The sequence below is a fragment of the Dama dama genome, chromosome 21 (assembly GCF_033118175.1).
Source record: "Dama dama isolate Ldn47 chromosome 21, ASM3311817v1, whole genome shotgun sequence".
Classification (NCBI taxonomy): domain Eukaryota; kingdom Metazoa; phylum Chordata; class Mammalia; order Artiodactyla; family Cervidae; genus Dama; species Dama dama.
This window is the reverse complement of record NC_083701.1, coordinates 24,374,176-24,397,169: the sequence shown is the minus strand read 5'-3', so window position 1 is coordinate 24,397,169 and position 22,994 is coordinate 24,374,176. Positions and strand designations below refer to the sequence as shown.

Below are 22,994 nucleotides of genomic sequence, written 5' to 3'. Positions count from 1 at the left end.
GACACAACCACTTTGGAAAACCATTTGGCAGTATTTGTAAAAAGATGAACATATCACATCTTGTGTATGTGTGTGTTAGTTGCTCAGTTGTGTCTGACTCTTTGTGACCCCCATGAGCCTGCCATGCTCCTCTATCCATGGAATTCTTCAGACAAAAACACTGGAGTGGGTAGCCATTCCTTTCCCCAGGGGGTCTTCCTGACCCAGGGATCGAATCCAGGTCTTGTGCACTGCAGGCAGATTCGTTATGATCTGAGCCACCAGGGCAGCCCATAGCACATCTTATGACATAGCAATTTCACTCCTAGATAATTCAGATACTTATGTATATTTGTGAATCTAACACATGTATAAGAATTCCCATAGCAGCATCATTTGTAAAACACCCAGACTGAAACATCCTAAACGCCCATAGTAATAGAATGGCTAAATTAATTGTGCTATATTCTTACAATGGACTAGAGCAAGGAGAACAAATGAACACGTACATAGGGTTAGGCTTAAAGAACCAAACACATAGGAGTATATAAGACAAAATACCTTTTTTTTTTTTTCATTGCAGGCTAAACTTATCTTTGATGATAGAAGTAACAGTGGTGGTTACCCTTGCTGGGGAGGAGTGAATAGAAGCAGGCTTGAGGGATTTACTAGGAAGCTAGTAATGTTTTCTTTCTTGATCTGGTGTTTGTTACAGGGTGAGTTCACTTTGTGAAAATTTATCAGACTCTTCACTTGGAATATGTGCACTTTTCTGTTGTATGATGTACTTCAGGATAAAATCAAGAAATGGACTGGGTTTCAGAGCTTCTTATGTATGAGAGACCTTCTAGTGTTTTCCTAAAGGCTGCATGGCTTTTTGTCTACTCCACCTTAGAGGAATTGTGAGAGATATTAAATGCAGAAAGCACATTTTGTTTTAAAAGGAAGGGAGATTGAGACCATTGGCAGTAAGGGTTTCTGTGGAACAGAAAGGGTAGTGACTGGTTTGGACAGGAGCCTCTGGAAGCTCTGAATTTAAGGAAACACTGACTTTCTGCTCCCCAAAGCCAACTTAAAGGATGAGGAAAGTTGACTCTGGCAGTCTGAGCTCAGCATGGAACAACTGCTACCACCTCCACCAAGAGTGTGCTGGCTGGATTCACTCCATCCTCCAAACAGATGGGTGGATGTGCTGGCATTACCCTGTTCCTACCTGGATGGTTGGCGGATACAGTCCATGCCAGTTTCTGCTGATCTTTCCAGACCAAGTATTTCAGCACTGAACACACTTTGGGTAGCTTCACCATAAGAAAGAGGAAAGTGAGAAAGCTGGCTTAAAACTCAACATTCAAAAAGCTAAGATCATTGCATCCAGGCCCGTTACTTCATGACAAATAGAAGGGGAAAAAGTGGAAGCAGTGACAGGTTTTACTTTCTTGTGCTAAAAATTGCTGGAGATGGTGACTGCAGCCATGAAATTAAAAGACACTGCTTCTTGGAAGGAAACCTATGACAAACTTAGATAGCAAATTAAAAAGCAGAGACATCACTTTGCTGATGATAATCCATATAGTCAAAGCTATGGTTTTTCCAGTAGTCATGTACAGATGTGAGAACTGGACCATAAAGAAGGCTTAGTGCCAAAGAATTTATGTCTTTGAATTGTGGTGCTGGAGAAGACTCTCAAGAGTCCCTTGCATTGCAAGGAGAGCAAACCAGTTAATCCTAAAGGAAATAAACCCTGAATACTCATTGGAAGGACTGATGCTGAAGCTGAAGCTCCAATACTTTGGCTATCTGATGTGAAAAGCCAACTCATTGGAAAAGATTCTAATGATGGAAAAGATTGAGGGCAGGAGGAGAAGGGAGTGGCAGAGGATGAGATGGTTAGATAGCATCACCAACTCAATACACATGAATTTGAGTAAACTCCAGGAGATAGTGAAAGACCAGGAAGCTTGGCATGCTGCAGTTCATGGGGTCACAGAGTCAGACATGACTTAGTGACTGAACAACGACAATGACAACCATGGTTCACTCATTAAGAGCATGTACATCATTTAGTCTTACTCTGATAACCTAAACCAGAATAATCCCACAACTGCAGTAGTATTTATCTCTCATTCACATGACCTGTCTGCAAATACAGGTTGACTGTCATGGCTTCATCCTAATTTCTTCTCGTTCTGGGATGAAATCCACTAAAGATTTGCTTTCTTACTTCCTTGGCCAAAACATGTCACATAACCACACTCATTTCTGGTACTGGTTTTGTATTTGTCTGCTTTATAATGAGCTGCAGTAACAAGTAACTCCCGAATCTTGCTCTCATTGCACAGGAGTTGTCTTGAGTTGGAGGCGATGCCTCTTCTCCACATGTCTCCTCACTTTGGTATACGAGTTGAGTGAGAAACCATGTTCATGGCAGAGAGAAGAGAGCAAGATACCTGGGAGAAACTCCTGATGCTTCTTGCTGTTTTGTTGCTCAGTCATGTCCGACTCTTCGTGACCTGTTGGACTGTAGCCCACCAGACTCCTCTGTCCATATGGTTTCCCAGGCAATAATACTGGAGTGGGTTGCCATTTCCTCCTCCAGGGGATCTTCCTGACTCAAGGATTGAACCTGCGTCACCAAATTGTATATTATGGACAACCCCAAGAGCAGTGGGAAAATGTTTTTGACTTTCACATGGAGGAAGCATTGCCAACTACTTGATAAGAGGTGAAGGTACAATCCTCTCATAGACAATAGAGTGAGTGATTGGGAGCAAAAATTAGTTGGAAATGATTTAAGTTGAAAACAGCAGACTAACTGTCCCTTGAACTGATTGATAAGAAGTTATTTTTCTCATATAAAAGGAAGTCTAGAGGCAAATGGTTGCTAGACTTAGACTTTAGTGTTAGATTTCTCATCAATATCATGAGGACTCAAATTCTATTTTTTTAATCTTTCTGTTAGACTATCCTTAATGTGTTAGTCATTCATATTTATACACATTGTTTTTAACGGCAATGAGACTGCAGAGTTTGAAGAATTATATGCATCTTGAAGAGAGGAAGAAAGAAAAATGGATGGAACAGTCAGATGGATACCTTCTATCAAGAATCCAAGCACTTATCAAGAAGCCCCTTCATTCATCCCAGCAAAGTCATTGGCTTTCATCTTATTTTGTAGCACTTGGCTGCCATGAGTTGTAAGGGAGACTGGAAAGTATTTAATTTCCACAAACTCTAATGAAGACAGGAAAAGAAGAGTGGGGCTTGAATATTAGTTGACTTAGCCAGTCAATGTCGCTTCCCCAGAAAATCATTGGAAAAGAAGGATGTTTGAATCTGAGCATTTGTCTTTGTTCATAACTGGGAACAACAACAAAAAAAATTACATCTTTTATTGGCCTAGTTGGTTAGGTTTTCATCTGTTATGCACATAATTTCTTTAATAATGCTATTAAATCTCTCAATCTAGTCTCAGAGTTTATATAGATATACCTTGCTATTAAGTATATTGTTGTTTTCCTAGGTAACTCACATCTTCCCTAAGAGAGAAAAATGAATCACAGTGATGAAATCACATAAAAGAGTAGAGTTAGGAGGGAAAAAACCTTTTATTTTCATTTGACTTGCCTATATTTCTAAATGCTTCATAATTATTTTATGTTACTGAAACAGAAAATAATTGTGTTGCCTAATGTGTTACATAGAAATTAGGACTTACTTCCAAGGGTAGAAACACATTCTTGTTTCCTGAGAGGAATGTGTTATTAACGTCTCTCTCTGTTAAAATTGTGAACTGCGAGCAGGAGTCTGACTGACTTGTGATTGTGTAATATTTTAGAAGAGCCTCATGAATAGAAGATATTTTTGTAGCACAAGCTTAGTTTCTCTTTCCTGTGTGTGTGTGTGTGTGTGTTAGTCTCTCAGTCTGGTCCAGCTCTTTGCGACCCCACAGACTGTAACCTGCTAGACTCTTCTGTCTATGGAATTCTCTGGGCAAGAATACTGGAGTGGGTTGCCATTCCCTTCTCCAGGGGGTCTTCCTGACCCAGGGATCGAACCCAAGTGTCCTGCACTGCAGGCGATTCTTTACCATCTGAAACACCTATGAATGCCACTATGGGTTCTGGAAACAGAGACAGACTTTATTTTCTTGGGCTCCAAAATCACTGCAGATTATGATTGAAGCTATGAAGTTAAAAGATGCTTGCTCCTTGGAAGAAAAGTTATGACAAACCTAGACAGCATATTAAAAAGCAGAGACATTACTTTGCCAACAAAGGTCCGTATAGTCAAAGCTATGGTTTTTCCAGCAGTCATGTATGGATGTAAGAGTTGGACCATAAAGAAAACTGAGTGCTGAAAAATTGATGCTTTTAAACTGTGGTGTAGAAGACTCTTGAGAGTCCCTTGGACTGCAAGGAGATCAACCAGTCCATCCTAAAGGAAATCAGTCCTGAACATTCATTGGAAGGTCTGATGCTGAAGCTGAAACTCCAATACTTTGTCCACCTGATGTGAAGAACTGACTCATTTAAAAAAACCCTGATGCTGGGAAAATTGAGGGCAGGAGGAAAAGGGGATGACAGAGGATGAGATAGTTGGATGGTATCACCGACTCGATGGACATGAGTTTGAGCAAGCTCCGGGAGATGTTAAAGGACAGGGAAGGCTGGTGTGCTACAGTCCATGGGGTTGCAGAGAGTTGGACATGACTGAGTAACTGAACAACAATAAAATGAGTTCTGGAAGGCACAGAAAGAAAGGACATCTCCTCCACCTCCTCCTGGTACTGTCTCCTGCTCGAGAAGTCAGGCAGCCTGTGATTGGTTGTTAAGACTGGAAGGAGATTTCCTGAGTTCAGAGGCAGGAGCCACCAACTTCAAACAGCAGTTGAAAAACTTCTACAACACATGAATTTGGGATGCAGAGTTTGGAAGCAGGACCAAGTATCTATGTTCTCTGCTTTACAAGCACGCCCAGGTTATGTGTACCTGGGCTAATGCAGATGGGACCCGTGGCATCTGGATCAACATCTTTTTTGCACATAGTCTAAATTGCCTGATATTCACCAAGGCTCTGAATTGCATTGAGTCAAAAATTAAGAGTTTGTAAAACTGGTGGCATAAGAAAAATAATTGTCTCTTGGTTATGTATGGTACTTACAAACTACTAGGTTTTTCAGTCCAGGACAGAGGCAATGAGAAAATGAAATGTGGTGCTAAAAGGGTAAAAAATTTGTCTTGAAATAAACTTTGTTTTCCAAAGCATAGTATTATGTTGAATTTTCCTTGCTAAGAGAGTTAATAACATGTCCATGTCTTTTTAAATGTACAATTGAAAACAAACAGCCTTTATAAAACACAGCATTTTAGCCACTAGAGTCAAACTTCATGAGAACTTGGACCTGTTCCACTTTGCCTGACTGCATCTCCACCCCTGGGACAGCTCCTAGGACATCATGGGTGCTGCATGAAAAGTTAGCTGTGGAGGGAAGTCTCCAATTATGTGTTTTCATATTCACATGATTCAATGTTTAAATGTCTGAATGTTTGATACATTTATTGCCTCTGATATCATTTATGGGCAACAGAAGAATCTCAGGAAAAAGAAACTATAAAGTTATCACTAAATTTGAGATAGGACTGCAGTTCAGCTATTTCCATGCCCTGATTTTATAGTTGTCATTACAACAACATATGAATAAAATCTTCGCTTATTGTATAAATTTAATAGTTTATATTTCCATAAACATAATAGATCTTCATTCCAACTTAATGAAAGGTAAACTATTTGGCATATATAATTTACAATACTGAAAACATACTTGCTATTTCCAACCTTGCTGGTGATTCTTCAAATTCAGGAATACAAGACTGATAAATACAAATTTGCTCTTTTCCATAATAGCATGGTTATCACTACAATTCATTAAGATTGAAAAGAAGATAAATAAAAAGATGAATAGCTATTTATTTAAAACTGTCTGGAATAATTCTCTACTTCCTTCCAGGGAGTGAGACAGACATTAAAAAGGAAGGGCAATAAAAATGATACAGACTGGGCATAGTAATGATCTGGATAAGTATCAAGAGCTATTCATATCCACACATATTTGGCTGTCTTAGAAGACTGTCAGATTAACTTGACTTCCTTTTGTCTTTGGAAGAAAGTGTTTGCAGTGGCCGGCTTTGAGCTGGCTTCCACCAGCATTTCTAACTGCTGTCACTATTCCTAATAACTCTTATTGATAGCTTGCCAACATCTGCATTAGGGGATAATGTGAGGATCAACAGTTTCCTGACGGAGACAGACATCTGATTCCACCTTCAACATTGTTGTCTGGTTACAAGGCCAAGGTTTGAGTCCACCATAGGTTTCTGAAACAGCAATTTCATTTTTGCACAAGAAAGGGGCAAGCGCAGAAACCAAAGTGCTAGGAAGGAGGCAGTCTAAATCAACATTTTCTAGAAACTGTGTGTTCATTAAAATTTTTGGCTTTTATTTTTATTTTGAGATATGCTGGTATGGATATATATATCAGTTTCTCAGGTGACACTAGTGGTAAAGAACCCACCTGCCAAAACAGGAGACGTAAGAGACCTGGGTTCAATCCCTGGGCCGGGAAGATCCCCTGGAGAAGGAAATGGCAACCCACTCCAGTATTCCTGCCTGGAGAATCCCACGGACAGAGGAGCCCGGCGGGCTACAGTCCATGGGATCACAAAAGAGTTGGACATGACTGAAGCGACTTAGCATGTGCACATGTGCCCATATATATGGGCATTCTTTCCATTTTAGACTCTCAGTGGGAAGAAACTTTCTAAAATGTGTCAATGATATGAAAGAAATGAGGATGCCAAATGACTGACTTCATAAAATAGATTAAGTAGCTTATTTTTTTGAGTTTATATCCAACTAGGATTAGGCCACACAGGTAACCAATATTCATTAGGATCTCTTTAAGTGATAAACACTGGCCTAGATGCTGGGGTTATGGGGATTATTTAGACACGGTCTCTATCTTCAAGAGGCTCACAGTGAAAGGGCAGATAGACAGGTATGCGAGAAGAGGCCAGTTCAGCTCCGTGTGACATCTCTCAGGAAGTATCCCCTCTCTCACTTCTGTCCTAGGCGCCCTCCCCCTACGTATGCTCAGAGCACACCCTTGTCTTTCTATCATCAAAGATCAAGTTCACTCATTTCACTCAACACATATTCCCATTTTATTTTTGAATTACAGACTGTTTTCTTTAGTTGGAGGATAATCACTTTACAATGTTGTGCTGATTTCTGCCATATGACAACACGAATCAGTCACAATTATATATACATACCTTCCCTCTGGAGCCTCCTTTCCCCCATATTAATTCATATATGTGGAATCTAGGAAAATAGCACTGATGAACCTATTTGCAGGGAAGAAATGAAGATGCAGGCATAGAGAACAGACTTGTGGACACAGTGAGGGAAGGAGAAGGTGGGACAAACTGAGAGGTAGCATTGACATTTATACACCAGCATGTGTAGGAGAGAGAACTAGTGGGAAGCTGCTTTATAACACAGGAACCCAGCCTGGTGTTCTGTGATGACCTAGAACACATAGTCCTTGAATGTCTCCTACACATCAGTCTGTTCCACGTGTATAAATAAACACATGCATTTTGATAAATATGCTTACATATCATATGTGAGCTATACGGTATATATATATATATTTTCTTTTGGTTTATTTTATAGACCTGTAAATAATAAGAGTGTATACTAAGTGAATCTTTGCAAAATCAAAGACATATTATTTTTTTTCCATTTATTTTTATTAGTTGGAGGCTAATTACTTTACAATATTGTAGTGGTTTTTGTCATACATTGACATGAATCAGCCATGGATTTACATGTATTCCCCATCAAGGTCATATTAAAAGCACTGTTTTTGTGCTTTGAACACAGCTTGGGATTTCTGTTGACATTAAGTATTCATTGACAATGTGCTTGTAATATAGAAAATGCATCAGATCCCCACTCTGTGGAGAACACAACTCAATCTGTTTAGTCAATTCCTAATTAAGAGTCATTTGGGCTTTAACTTTTTCCTATTACAAATATTACTAAAACTGTTGTTCCTCTATGCAAACCTTTGATTGCTTTTCTATCACAAGACTATAATTAGCCATCAATCTTCAACGCTAATCAGCCTTTGGAAGCAGATATGTTCTCTTTTGCTCTTCAGTCAGAAGTTTTCTTAGCTGTGTTGTATGATGTAATTTCACTTTTGTGTTTGACCAAGTTTAGATTTCTAGCTCTTTATCAGGGTATGGAAGAAGTCAGTCACAGAGAACAAAGACTGTGCTTTAGCTCCTCTTGCACACTTATCTGAGTGTATAATGTACAGTTCTTTCAGTCATTGGCTTGGCGAGTGAGGAGGATCCTCAGAGGACATGGAGTTGGGGGAAGTCTGAGGTGGACACTGTGGTCCCAGCGCTGGAGTGACTGGTAGGCAATGCTATTCGGCCCCCCAATGACTAGTTTAACCACTATTGCCGGTTTTCAAGGCTACAGTCTGGATGATCTTCTCCCCAGTCTTCTCTGAGTCCTGTTGGAATGTCAGGAGAATGGGAGGTGCTAATTAGGGGTTGAGCTGTGTGCTCCCCAAAAAGATACACGGAAGTCTTACACCCGGTGACTCTGGATATGACCTCCAACCTTGTTGGAGCTCTTGTGAGTCGTTACAGGTAATCAAGTTCCAGTGAGGTCATTAGAGTGGGTCCTCATTCAATGTGACTGACGTCCTTAGACAAAGAGGACATGTGGACTCAGAGGCATGTTTAGTAAGGAAGGAGACAGGTGAGTGAAGATGGATTATGCTGCCCCAAGTGAAGGAGCGTCTGGGCCAGCAGGAGCTGGAGGGAGCTAGAAGGGTCCTCGTTTGTAGGTTTCAGAAGGAGCATGGCTTTGCCAACACCCTGATTTCAGACATCTAGCCTCCAGAACTGTGAGACGGTCTATTTTTATGTTCATGGTTTTTTTGACCATGCTGTGTGGCGTGTTAGATGGAACCCAAGCCCCCTGCAAGGAAGTGTGGAGTCTTAACCACTGAACCATCAGGGAAGTCCTATTTCTGTGTTTAAAGCTCCCCTGTCTGTGGTATTTGTTATGAGAATCCTAGGAAACTAATACCATCCTTACATGCTGTGACTAATGATCCCAGCTTATATTTGGCATGGGTTTATTTTTTAAAGTTCTATTTCTTAAAATTTATTTATTACTTTTTATTTTTATAAGAGTATAGTTGCTTTACAATGTCATGTTATGTCTACTTTACAGCAAAGTGAATCAGTTATAGGTATTCATATACACCCTCTTTTTTTTTTATTTTCTTTCCATTAGCTATACAGTGTGTTCTCATTAATTATCTATTTTATTTATTTACTTTTTATCAATAGTGTATATATGTCAATCCCAATCTCCCATTGCATCCCATCACCCCCATACCCACTTGGTGTCCAGACATTTGTTCTCTATGTCTGTATCTTTTTTTCTGTTTAGCAAATAAGTTCATCTGTACCATTTTTCTAGACTCCACATATAAGTGATGTTATAAAATTTTTGTTTTTCTCTGTCTGACTTACTCCACTCTGTGTGACAGTCTCTAGGTCCAGCCACGTGTCTACAGATGATGACACAGAGGGATGAGACTGTAGCATTTGCTAGAGTTCAGCTCTCATTGGAAAAGAATTTGATCCTGGGAAAGATTGAAGGCAAAAGGAGAAGAGGGCGGCAGAGGATGAGATGGTTAGAGAGCATCACTGAGTCAATGGACGTGAATTTGAGCAAACTCCAGGCGATAGTGGAAGATAGAAGAGCCTGGAGTGCTGCAGTCCATGGGGTCTCAAGAGTCAGATACAACTTAGCGACAGAACAACAATGTCAACAATGTGTAATGAAACCTAAGCATCACAGTAATTAACACATACTTAGTGCCTATAACACAACATGATCAGCTGTGGGACCAGCATTAGACTTCCAGGTGGTACTGAACAATGGGGAGAATGCCTAGCAGGCTTCGGATGTAGTCAAATGGTGGGAAGATGTTGTGACCATCACTTGACTGGAGTCGTATGCAGGTCTGGACTGTAATCTCACCTCGTGTACTCTGAAGAGCGTAACATATCAGGGCTTTCCCCATTGTTAACCTTTTATTTTCTTATTCAGTTTAACATGTTTCTTTGATCCCCCTGCCTCCTCCCAGAACTCAGTTTCTGGGCAAGTTGACAAAAGGTCTTGAAATAAAATCCAATACCATAAGTGGCTTGTTTCAGCTCTTCTATCTTTTCCTCCAGCACCATCTAAATTTTTATATTAATTTAAATTTTCATCAAAGTCTTCTGTCAGTGATATTAGAGGTTTTGAATGTAGACATCACCATCAATGGAACAAAACCCTTTCAGTAGCTATCCTAAAAGAGAAGTACTTGCAATTCTTTAACCCTTCCCAGGGGGCTATCTGGAGACTTTCAGAGGCAGACTTTATGGAAGATAAGAAAAAAACAGTCCCAGGGCAGAAAAGTTATGTAACCCCAGTAAACACCAAAATAGCACATAAGCTCCTGCACAGAAAGACACTGAAATGTGGAGTTGTTTATTGTGTCCAACAGCATCAGATTTCCACGGCTTTATAGGAAAGGAAATTAGAACTGTGAGTCTCAATTAAATTACTAACATGAAATCGCCCTCAATTGTGCTAATAGAAAACCCTAATGTTGATCCTGGCATAACTTCTGAATTTTAAACATGAGTGCTTTTCATTACTCATAATCACCATTAAAACTTGAGCACCATCCATAAAACTAGTCTTTGTTTTTAGATGCCAAAAGGTAAAGCAAGAGCAGTTGAAGTTTCTAAATGTAATAAAGTGCCAGGCAGAAATATCAGGCTATAGACCTGTTCATTTTCAGAGATCTCCCAGCTCTCTAGGGGCCACTGGGAGTTTATCCAATCTATTTGTAAGCATACATGCTCAGTCACTTGTCGTGTCTGACTCTTTGTAACCCCGTGGACTGTAGCCTGCCACGCCCCCTCTGTCCATGAGATTCTTCAAGCAAAAATACTGGGAGGTTGCATTCCTTTCTCCAGGGGATCTTCCTGACCCAGGGATTGAAACTGTGTCTCCTTCACCTCCTGCATTACAGGAGAATTTCTTACTATTTAGTTACCAGGGAAGCCCATCTATTTGTATAGTTTAGATTACTAGTGTAATCTTATATGATTTAGGGTATTTTGGTAAATAGTTTCATTTATTAGTAGGGCTTATAATGTTAGAGTGCTTCTGTCGATACTATGGTTTTAAACCTGCTATTACACTTTAAAGACTTCTGGCATTCTTTTTTCCTCAAAAACCTTGTAAGACTTTCAGTAGAAGTGACTGTGGAGCTTGGGAGGTGGGAAAGGTGATAGTGTCTCATAAGGTGAGCAGTGGAAATTTTCTGTAGTGCACCTGGGGCCAAGGGACAAGAAAGAGCTCAACACCTATGACTACAGACTTGTTTTCAGCTCACCTGCAAGTAGGGGAGGGGTTCAGGACATGCATAACCCAACTCTCAAAGGGTGGGAAATGCTGAGATTCAGACTCTTGACAGCAGGGAGTTTCCTCTGAAAATTAAAAATAGATCTACCATATGCTCCTGCAGTCCTACTTCTGTGTATGTATCTAAAGGGAAATAGTATCAGTATCCAAGAGATGACTGAAGTCATCATTATATTATTGTATTCATTGCAGTATTATTCATAGCAGCCACTATATAACAGTCTACACATCTATCAGGACTTCCCCGCAGACGGTAAGATATCTGCTTGCAATGCAGGAGACCTGGGTTTGATCCCTGGATCAGGAAGACCCCCTGGAGGTGAGCATAGCAACCCACTCCAGTATTCATGCCTGGAGAATCCCGTGGACAGGGGAGCCTGGCAGGCTACAGTCCATAGGGTTGCAAAGAGTCAGATATGACTGAGTGAATTACTCAGTATACACATTGATCAACATACAAATGGATAAAGAAGGCGATCTATCTATCAGTCAGTCATTTATAAAGGAATACTATTTAGCTGGCAGGCTAGAGTCCATGGGGTTGCAGAGAGTCAGACACGACTGAGCGACTAAGCACAGCACATTTAGCTATAAAAAGAAGGAAATCCTGCTGTTGGACAACTGAATCAACCTGGAAGACATTATCCTTAAGTGAACTAAGCCAGACATAGACAAATATTGCATGATCTCACTTACATATGGAATCTTAAAAGTTAACACTCAGAAATCTGAGCAGTGAATGGAAGTGTCCAGGAGCTGGGGGGCTGTGTGAAATGGGGAGAGTTTGGCCATTGGGTACAAACTCTCACTTATAAGATGAATAAGTTCTGGAGAATCTAATGTACAACATGGTGCTTATAGTCAATAATACTGCATTGTATACTTTAGTTTTATGAAGAAAGTAGATTTTAAATGTGCTCACCACAAAGAAAAAACTAACTATGTTAGCTTGATTTTGATAATCATTTCACAATGATTCAAATCATTGCATCGCACACCTTGAGTATATACAATTTTCATCAATTATGTCTCAATAAAGATGAAGAAAGGACACACGTACATGTGAAATAAAAAACCTTGGAAACATGCATGTGCTTGTTTGTGATACCCAATTGAATTCTAGGAAGACTAGCTCTCTTATCATCCTGCCAGTTCTGATATGTATCGGGCTGGGGGTCATGCTTGACCTCCTCTGTATGCATGCATGCTAAGTGGCTTCAGTCATGTCTGACTCTGGGACCCCATGGACTGTAGCCTGCCAGGCTTCTCTGTCCATGGGGATTCTCCAGGCAAGAATACTCCAATAGGTTGCCATGCCCTTATCCAGGGGATCTTCCAGATCCAGGGATCGAACCTGTGTCTGTTACGCCTCCTGCATTGGCAGGTGGGTTGTTTACCACTAGCACCACCTGGGAAGCCTTTGACCTCCTCTGCATCCACACGATTCTAATCAGAAGGCACAGAGGTTAATAAAATTCCAGCTAGAAAGTGGCAGCTACTCTAAGATTGTGCAAAGCCAGTGGTCCATGTGGATAGAATGGAGGTCCTTTTCCAGAGCAGCACCAGATAAATGTGACTGGGCCCTGGGATTTCAGTTGAAAATTATACTAATTAACCTTTGCAATGGGGCCAAAGGAAATACACACTTTGTCCAAGTTTCTCCAGAAATAAATAAAACATCCTTCACTTTTCCTGTCACCTAAGTACACAAAAGATTATTGTAAAGGGTCAGTAGAATAGCAAACCTCCTAAAATGTCTTACTACAGGAAACATAAGACTATTTAGAATAGCACCTAAATGAATCTCCATCAGTAGGATGAAAAAAAAAAAAAAAGACCCTGTGAAACAGGTCCAAAAGGCAATAAGAGAATGGGTTGTAATTAATCATGATTCCATTGCAATAGACAGAAAGCCCAGGACAAACTGGCATTAGCAAAAAGGATTTAACTTACTCCCTTATATGAAATGCCCAGGAGTGTGCTGGTTTTAGATGCTGCTGCACAGGGGACTCCAAACTGTGTTCTCACAGTATGATTTCTTGCTGTCTTGCTCCTCTTTAAGAGGAGAACTACCATCCTCTCTGTGGGTTCTATCAGAAAATCTCTTTCTTTTGGGTAGAAGGATGGCTCTGAGCTCCAGTCACACCTTTCAGGTTCTGTATCCATGGAAACAGCAGTGCCTCTCACCCAGCACCTCGCTCTTGTAACTTCATTGGCTGGTCAGGTCAGGTTGTCTTTCTATAAATCAGTTGCTGGGGCTGATTTCACTGAGCGGCTTTGGTGCAGGATTCCTGCCTTTCCCTGAGACTTGTCAGGTCACAAAAACTTGAGTAAATCTCTAACGTAAACCAGGACACTTGGCTTGGAGCAGTGGAAATGAAAACTGGAGAGGCAAGCAGAGGCCCACTACTTAGGGTAAGATTACAGTGCAACAGAGCATGAAAAGACTCATGATAAAATGAAAACATATTTGAGTGCAATGCACAAGGACTGCAAAACATTTACTAGAAGGACAGAATCAAAATTTGCATTGGGACTAGTTAGAGAAGAAGAAAGCAAAGTAGTACAAATATTCAATTGTGATATGAAGGAAATATTAAGGAAATCTTTCAGAGCACAGAGGAAAAGGAAAAGAGGAAACTAAAAGTCATGATAGAGTCAGAAAAGAAAATCTACTTAAAAATTATATTTTAAAATATATAGGAATGCAAGGGATTTCTGTGTGTTAATTTTATATCCTGCAACTTTACTATATTCATTGATTAGCTCTAGTAATTTTCTGGTAGAGTCTTTAGGGTTTTCTATGTAGAGGATCATGTCATCTGCAAACAGTGAGAGTTTCACTTCTTCTTTTCCTATCTGGATTCCTTTTACTTCTTTTTCTGCTCTGATTGCTGTGGCCAGAACTTCCAACACTATGTTGAATAGTAGTGGTGAGAGTGGGCACCCTTGTCTTGTTCCTGATTCCTATATACTAACAATGAATAAACAGAAAGAGAAATTAAGGAAACAATACCATTCACCATTGCAACAAAAAGAATAAAATACTTAGGAGTATATCTACCTAAAGAAACAAAAGACCTATACATAGAAAACTATAAAACACTGATGAAAGAAATCAAAGAGGACACAAACAGATGGAGAAACATACCGTGTTCATGGATTGGAAGAATCAATATTGTCAAAATGGCTATTCTACCCAAAGCAATCTATAGATTCAGTGCAATCCCTATCAAGCTACCAGCGGTATTTTTCACAGAACTAGACCAAAGAATTTCACAATTTGTATGGAAATACAAAAAACCTCGAATAGCCAAAGTAATCTTGAGAAAGAAGAATGGAACTGGAGGAATCAACCTGCCTGACTTCAGACTCTACTACAAAGCCACAGTCATCAAGACAGTATGGTACTGGCACAAAGACAGAAATATAGATCATTGGAACAGAATAGAAACCCAGAGATGAATCCACGAACCTATGGAAACCTTATCTTCGACAAAGGAGGCAAGGATATACAATGGAAAAAAGACAACCTCTTTAACAAGTGGTGCTGGGAAAACTGGTCAACCACTTGTAAAAGAATGAAACTAGAACACTTTCTAACACCATACACAAAAATAAACTCAAAATGGATTAAAGATCTAAATGTAAGACCAGAAACTATAAAACTCCTAGAGGAGAACATAGGCAAAACACTCTCTGACATAAATCACAGCAAGATCCTCTATGACCCACCTCCCAGAATATTGGAAATAAAAGCAAAACTAAACAAATGGGACCTAATGAAACTTAAAAGCTTTTGCACTACAAAGGAAACTATAAGTAAGGTGAAAAGACAGCCCTCAGATTGGGAGAAAATAATAGCAAATGAAGAAACAGACAAAGGATTAATCTCAAAAATATACAAGCAACTCCTGCAGCTCAATTCCAGAAAAATAAATGACCCAATCAAAAAATGGACCAAAGAACTAAACAGACATTTCTCCAAAGAAGACATACAGATGGCTAACAAACACATGAAAAGATGCTCAACATCACTCATTATTAGAGAGATGCAAATCAAAACCACAATGAGGTACCATTACACGCCAGTCAGGATGGCTGCTATCCAAAAGTCTACAAGCAATAAATGCTGGAGAGGGTGTGGAGAAAAGGGAACCCTCTTACACTGTTGGTGGGAATGCAAACTAGTACAGCCGCTATGGAAAACAGTGTGGAGATTTCTTAAAAAACTGGAAATAGAACTGCCATATGACCCAGCAATCCCACTTCTGGGCATACACACTGAGGAAACCAGATCTGAAAGAGACACGTGCACCCCAATGTTCATCGCAGCACTGTTTATAATAGCCAGGACATGGAAGCAACCTAGATGCCCATCAGCAGATGAATGGATAAGGAAGCTGTGGTACATATACACCATGGAATATTACTCAGCCGTTAAAAAGAATTCATTTGAACCAGTCCTAATGAGATGGATGAAGCTGGAGCCCCTTATACAGAGTGAAGTAAGCCAGAAAGATAAAGAACATTACAGCATACTAACACATACATATGGAATTTAGAAAGATGGTAACGATAACCCTATATGCAAAACAGAAAAAGAGACACAGAAGTACAGAACAGACTTTTGGACTCTGTGGGAGAAGGTGAGGGTGGGATGTTTCGAAAGAACAGCATGTATACTATCTATGGTGAAACAGATCACCAGCCCAGGTGGGATGCATGAGACAAGTGCTGGGGCCTGGTGCACTGGGAAGACCCAGAGGAATCGGGTGGAGAGGGAGGTGGGAGCGGGGATTGGGATGGGGAATACATGTAACTCCATGGCTGATTCATATCAATGTATGACAAAACCCACTGAAATGTTGTGAAGTAATTAGCCTCCAACTAATTAAAAAAAAAAAAGAAATATCTGGTAAGGGACTGTTATTGAAATACACAGAGAACCCAAGACTCAGCAATAAGAAAATAGACAACTCAACTAAGATATAGACTAGAGACCTTAATAAGCTTCCCTGGCAGCTAGATAGTAAAGAATCTGCGTGCAGTGCAGGAGACCCAGGTTCAATCCCTGGGATGGGAAGGTCCCCTGGAGAAGATAATGGTAACATGCTCCAGTATTCTTGCCTGGAGAATTCCATGGACAGAGAAATGGTCCAGGGATTCACAAAAAGTCAGACATGACTGAGTGACTAACACTTTCACTTTCTAAAGACCTGAACAGACACCTCACCAAAGAAGATATACTGATAGAAAATAAACATATAAAATGAAGCCCCTACATCATATATCACCAGGGAAATGCAAATTAAAACAACAATGAGATAAAACAGCACACATATTAGACCAGATGCTGTGATCTTAGTTTTTTGGATGTTGAGTTTTAAGCCAGATTTTTCACTTTCCTCTTTCACCCTCATCAGGAGGCTCGTTAGTTCCTCACTTGATTAGTAAATCATAAAAAATTATACTCTTTGTTGTTTTTCCAAAACTTAGTAAATTAAAAACCTTCACATTTGAAGGATTAAAACTTCCTATTTTCAGTTGTGGGTGGGCTACGGACTTAGTCAAAACTTCTTTCCTACTAACCGCTGAATCCAGCAGTTACTAGCAAAAGGGTATTCAAGGTTCACTGCATGTGTCCACAAACTTATTCTGGAGAAATTAGTCCAGAGTTTTCAAGAGAACTTAGAAGATGTATCTGATCTGTAAGGACACCAAATAACTCATTATTCAGATTTTGGGGAGAGGGACCATGGGGAGGACAGAAGCATTTCATGGTCCCAGACCCAGGACTTGTGGGATAGTAAATGTGAAATGTGTTATCCATGAAAAAAAATGGAAAAGAGCATCAGACTTACTCATTTCACTTCCTTAAGATCAAAGAATAATAAAGTCAGAAAAATGTAGGTACATGTTAAGCTTCCTATTGTGTAAATAATTCAATATCTAATTTAAAGAAAAAAAATCTCCAAATGGGTATGCAAAAATTCTTGTTTGTCTCACTTCTGTGTTAATAGACAGATGAGCTCATAGGGTCTTTCTTCTCAGCCTACATTGAAAATCATTAATTAAATAGCATTTGCTGTACTCAGAAACTACCTATAACAAGCCATCAAAAGACATCAGGACATAAAAATTAAACTTCTCACATCACAAAGAGCAAATTCAGGGAGAATCCAAGTCTGTGTTCACCACAGGCTTTTCTCCCACATGGTCTTGGGAGGACCATTTCACTGGTGATGTCAGTTTATGCACATTGGTGTTCTGTAGAGAAAGTAATTGAACGAGACCCTCCAGAGTTTGCTTCACTCTTCCATTGCCCATACTGTATTGTATAGTATTGTGTACTGGCTGACATAGCAGAACACAGGTTAACTTGGTGAGGGAGCATTGTACGCCTGTCAATAAGCTATTCATTCCTATGTGAGTTCTATTACCATTATGTCATCTAGAACCCGGATGGGAGGGGGAATTGCAAGGGTGAAGAGACAGTTTCTCAAAACACCTGTTCATCTCAGCCTCATTTGTTCCTACCTCACTTTTCTTCCCCTCCTTGACTGTGTGAAGCCCTTGAAAGGACAGTTATCAGCTATCATTGAACCAGCCACCTGTCTCCTTGACAGCTCTTATCAAGTTGCACAGGCTGCTGGGGAATACCTTCAACCCTGCACTGAATAAAGAGCTTCAGACTGTTACCATCTGGTACACTGAGTTCTTAGAAAATATCAGAAGACTTGTATCTGACACTGTCTACAATATTCATTGTATAAGAAGATGTATTGGAATTCAGAAAAGTTGAGAGGAAGAGAGAACATTCATTTTGCAGATGAGGGAAAAATACTTGATCCCCTTTGTGAATAAATATATAATTTTATGAAGAATATCTATCTCTGACTCTGATAAATCATATGTTAACATTCTTATGGTCTTCCCTATATCCACATCTTACCACCACATCCAGCTTCTGAAAGAGAAAAGGAAGCTGCTTTCCTTAGGTTCTTTGACAGATCAATGTCTTGGGCATATATCTTGACAAAACTGTAATTCAAACAGATACATGCACTCCTTTGTTCATATCAGCACTATTTACAATGGCCAAAACATGGAAACAAACTATATCTCTATTGACAGATGAAGAGACAAAGATGTGATGGAATATTACTCGGCCATAAAAAATGAAGGAATGCCATTTGCAGCTACTTAGATGGACCTGGAGTTAATCATACTAGGCAAAGTAGTCTAAAACAGAAAGACAAATACCATATGATATCATTTATATGTGGAATATAAAATATGACACAAATGAACTTATCTACAAAACAGACTCACAGACATAGAAAACAAACTCATGTTTGACTAGGAGGAAGAAGGTGGGGGAATGATGTAGTGGGTGTTTGGGATTAGCAGATGCACACTGTCTTACATAGAATGGATAAACAACAAGGTCCTACTGTTTAGCAACTATATCCAATCTCTTGGGATAGACCATAATGGAAAAGAATATGAAAAAGAAGAAGTATATAATATATGTGTGTATATATATATATATATATATATATATATATATATATATCTCACTTTATTGTACAGCAGAAATTAACACAACACTGTAAAATCAACTATACTTTAAAAAAAGACTAAAGGAGACATCATTGGCTGTCTGCTGTCCCTGAATCACTTTTCCCTTCTTACCTTCAGCAGAGTTCCATATTTGTCAGTGTGTTCAGCCTCTGACCCAATACACACAAGCTCAGGAGTAAATTCTTACTAATTTAAGCTAATCACAGTGATTTTATTCCCTTTGCCAGTGATGATTTAGAAAAGGATCTGAGACTCAATGCTGGTTAATAAGAAAAGAGGGGAAGCCAAGTTGGAGAGCTTTGGAGGGTTTCTTAGCCAAAAAGAGACATGGAGGAAGGAACAGCATGATGAATTGGAATTGGGAAAGCCACCTTGAGAGCTTGATGGTACTGGCTGGGGGCGGGCAGAGGAGATGTGGCCAGCCTACTCCTTTATGACATCACTGAGCCTGAGGAACTCAGCACTGGGGTTTTTCTTAAAGTAGAATTTTCTTATTGTTCATGACAATTGGTTAATTTATTTTAACTGTCAACATCCTAAATATACTGTTCTTATTTTTAGCACCCAATTATTCAGAGTACTTCTCTTAGAAACCTTGCTTGGAATCTGAAATCATGAAATGCTTCTTCATCCATAGAAGTGCACTGTGGATTGAACCATTGATATGAGTCAGTCAAAAAGCAACCATTTGCTAAGGAAGCTGACTCAAGCATCTTTTAATGTCAGGTGGTTGTCACCTTAGCTTAAATAAAAGATTTTATATAAGGGAAGGGATAGTGAACAGTAAGGAAATGAACTCCATTAGGGGTTCTGAGTGATGATGGAACAACCAGCAAGAGGGTTATTGCAAAGAACAAGGGGGGCTCGCTTTGAAATAGGAGTAGAGAGAGAATTAAGCCTTTTAATAACTGTACAAAGAAAGATGAAGAGTCAAAGACAGCCAGATTCTCACCTTTCTTTCTGGGAAGGTGAAGAACTGTTATCTAAAGCTGCTAAGTCAGGAAATAAATGGACAAATTTATATTTACAGAGTAAAACTTTCTTTTGTTTCTTCTTACATTAATTAAACATTTTGTTTTGTATTTTGGTATAACTGATTAACAAACAATGTTGTGATAGTTTCAGGTGGACGTTGAAGGGACTCAGCCATACATATACATGTCCCATTCTCCCGCAAACTCCCTCCCATCCAGGCTGCCCCGTGACATTGAACAGAACCCCCTGTGCTATACAGTAGGTCCTCATTGGTTATCCATCAGAGCAAAGCTTTTAGTTCTGACATTTGAGGGACTACAGGCTTAATCTCAGGTCACTCCCAGCCCCAACACAGACACCCAAGAGAAGACACCCTGTAATACCCAGGACTCTAGAAAAGCTTCACATTAAAGAGGTGGATCTTACAAGGACATGAATCTTCCTAGAATAAAGCAAAGAAACTCCACACTGGCCAGCTTGTATTTCATTCTTACATGTGAACACACTCCTGGGATGACCACGTAATGAGGACATAGAGAATCATGGATGTTGACTGTGGAAGATTGTAAAAAAAATAATAAAAAATCTAATTGGGAAGATGTTTAAGGGTAAGAACTTACAACTTGTAGATAAGTTCTGGAAATTAATGTATAACATAGTAATTGTAGTCAATAATACTGCATTATAAACTTCAAAATTGCTAAGAGAATAGATCTTAACTGTTCTCATCACAAACAAGACACGGTAATCATGTAACATAATAGAAGAGATAGCTAATGCTACAATGGTAGTCATGTCTAAATATATAAATACATCAAACCAACAAGCAGTACACTAAACTTATGCAATGCTATATGTCAATTTTATCTCATTTTTAAAAGAAAACTAATAGTGGAGGAAATAGATGCTTTCAAAAACAAAGAGAACTTGGAAGAATTTCTAATTAGAATACCAAGAAAAAATTTAAAAGATGTGATTTCCTATAAAATGAGAATAAGATGAAGAGAATACTCAAATAATGTGACAGATCTTTCAAAGATTAAAAATATTATTGTAAAAAGAAAAAGCTTAATTAGAAGACTTAAAAACTAAGTTAAAAATTTCCCAAGATGTAGAGAAAAAAATTTAGAAAGACAAGGAAGATAATTAGAGGGGAGGAAAAAGATCTACAGGGTCAAACCAGGAGGTATGATATCAGACTGTGGCCAGTTTTAGAAAGAGAACAGAAAAATGAGAGGAAATTATCAAAAAAATAATTTCATAGAACTTAAAAAAGGGCAATGATTTTCAGATTCCAAGGAACAAAAAATGTACAAAAATACAAAGCTAGAGATGGGATTTGGATGATGTAGGACTCTGTAAGACAGGTATCCATGGGGGAAAAATCAAGATTCCAAGCAACAATTAGAATAACTGATGTGATGGAAAATTTTGAGGGGATGATAATGGACGTTATTCTTCTGTCAATAAGGAAAATGTTGATGATAAAGGAACAAAAACTACATATAGGCATCAAAAGAAAGGTAAAGGAAGTTAATAGAGCTTACATAGTGATTATCAAGGTTATAATTGAAAAAGGAACAGCTACTGTTTAAGTTTAGAGAAGTAATAAAGAGTGTAACTGAAAACTCAATTATTACCAAACATTCTTAGGAAGAAAACTGAAGCAGGGCAAACCTTTATCTTTCATGGTGGAAAAGTATGAGATTATCATCTAAAATTGAGAAATTGGTCTGTAATTTATTTCTAGCTAAACATGGTGGATTAACAACAGGCAATGATTTCCTTTTTCCCAGAGATACCATTAAAACTATAACAAAAGAATTAAAAACACATCTAAGATGACAGAGAGGATGGAAGAGTATTCAGGGGAAAAAAATGACCAAGATTAACTGGATTCAGCTGAATTCTACATTTGAACATTAAATCCAGCACCCTAACAGAATATAAGTAGGTAAGGATCTACTTCCCAACCTCTGGCAGGAATTCAGAGGAAACCTTCTCTAGAAAGATCTAATAGCATCAAAGAAAAGACATCCACAGTCTGACATTTCTGGGTCATTCAGCATCACACTGGTCATTCCCGGTATCATATCCATGAATGGAACTGTCCAACCCACATACAGACTCCCTCGTTAGCCTGTTAGTACCTAACTTGTTTTCATTCATTCTTTCATATGTAATATTTTACACCCACAAGATTATGTGATGTCTATGTAAATTATAAGGGCTTCCCTGGTGGCTCAGTGGTAAAGAATCCACCTGTCAATGCAGGAGAAGAGGGTTCGATCCCTGGGTCAGAAAAATCCCCTGGAGAAGGAAATGGGAACCACTCCAGTATTCTTGCCTGGGAAATCCCATGAACAGAGGAGTTTGGCGGGCTACAGTCCATGGGGTTCCTAAAGAGATGGACATGACTAAGCAACTAAACAACAACAATGTAAATTACAAAGCATAATGAAAAAACCAAACACAGGTGAAACCTCAAACCCACGGAGAAGCTAAAATTAGAGTTACTGATAAGGTGCAAACAGGGTGAGTTTCTTTTCTGTATCACATTGACTCCTTTCACCCCAGTTTGTCACAATCCTGAATTTTATATTCATCATTCTTATACTTTTTAAAAAATATAGCTTTACCGTGTGTTTATTTTTTTGCTGTATTATATGTTGTCTAGTTTCACTTGGTTTTGGACTTTATATAAAAATTATATTCTAAATTCTGTTTTTAATTGTTTAACCTTATAAGATATTCTGGAAAAGATCAGAGAGTAAATATTTTAGCTTTGTGAGGCATATATGATCTCTGTGGCTCTGTTCAACTTTGTTATTTTAGTAGGAAAACAGAGCATCATGGTTCTTTCCATCATAAAGCAG

General features: G+C 39.0%; 1 long non-coding RNA gene across 4 annotated transcripts in view; it reads left to right on the top strand.

Annotated features, from left to right (window-relative positions):
• Positions 1-22,994, top strand: part of LOC133042600 (uncharacterized) — a 42,011-nt gene that overhangs the window by 4,593 nt on the left and 14,424 nt on the right. The window contains exons 5-6 of one of the 4 annotated variants that reach the window (XR_009689530.1): positions 8,366-8,466; positions 9,620-10,262. The exons of 1 other annotated variant lie outside the window; for it this stretch is intronic. This is a non-coding gene — a long non-coding RNA (uncharacterized LOC133042600). Of the gene's footprint in view, positions 1-694; positions 5,633-8,365; positions 8,467-9,619; positions 10,263-22,994 lie in introns of those variants that run through there. 2 more of the 4 variants (XR_009689531.1, XR_009689532.1) reach the window with 2 other exon arrangements.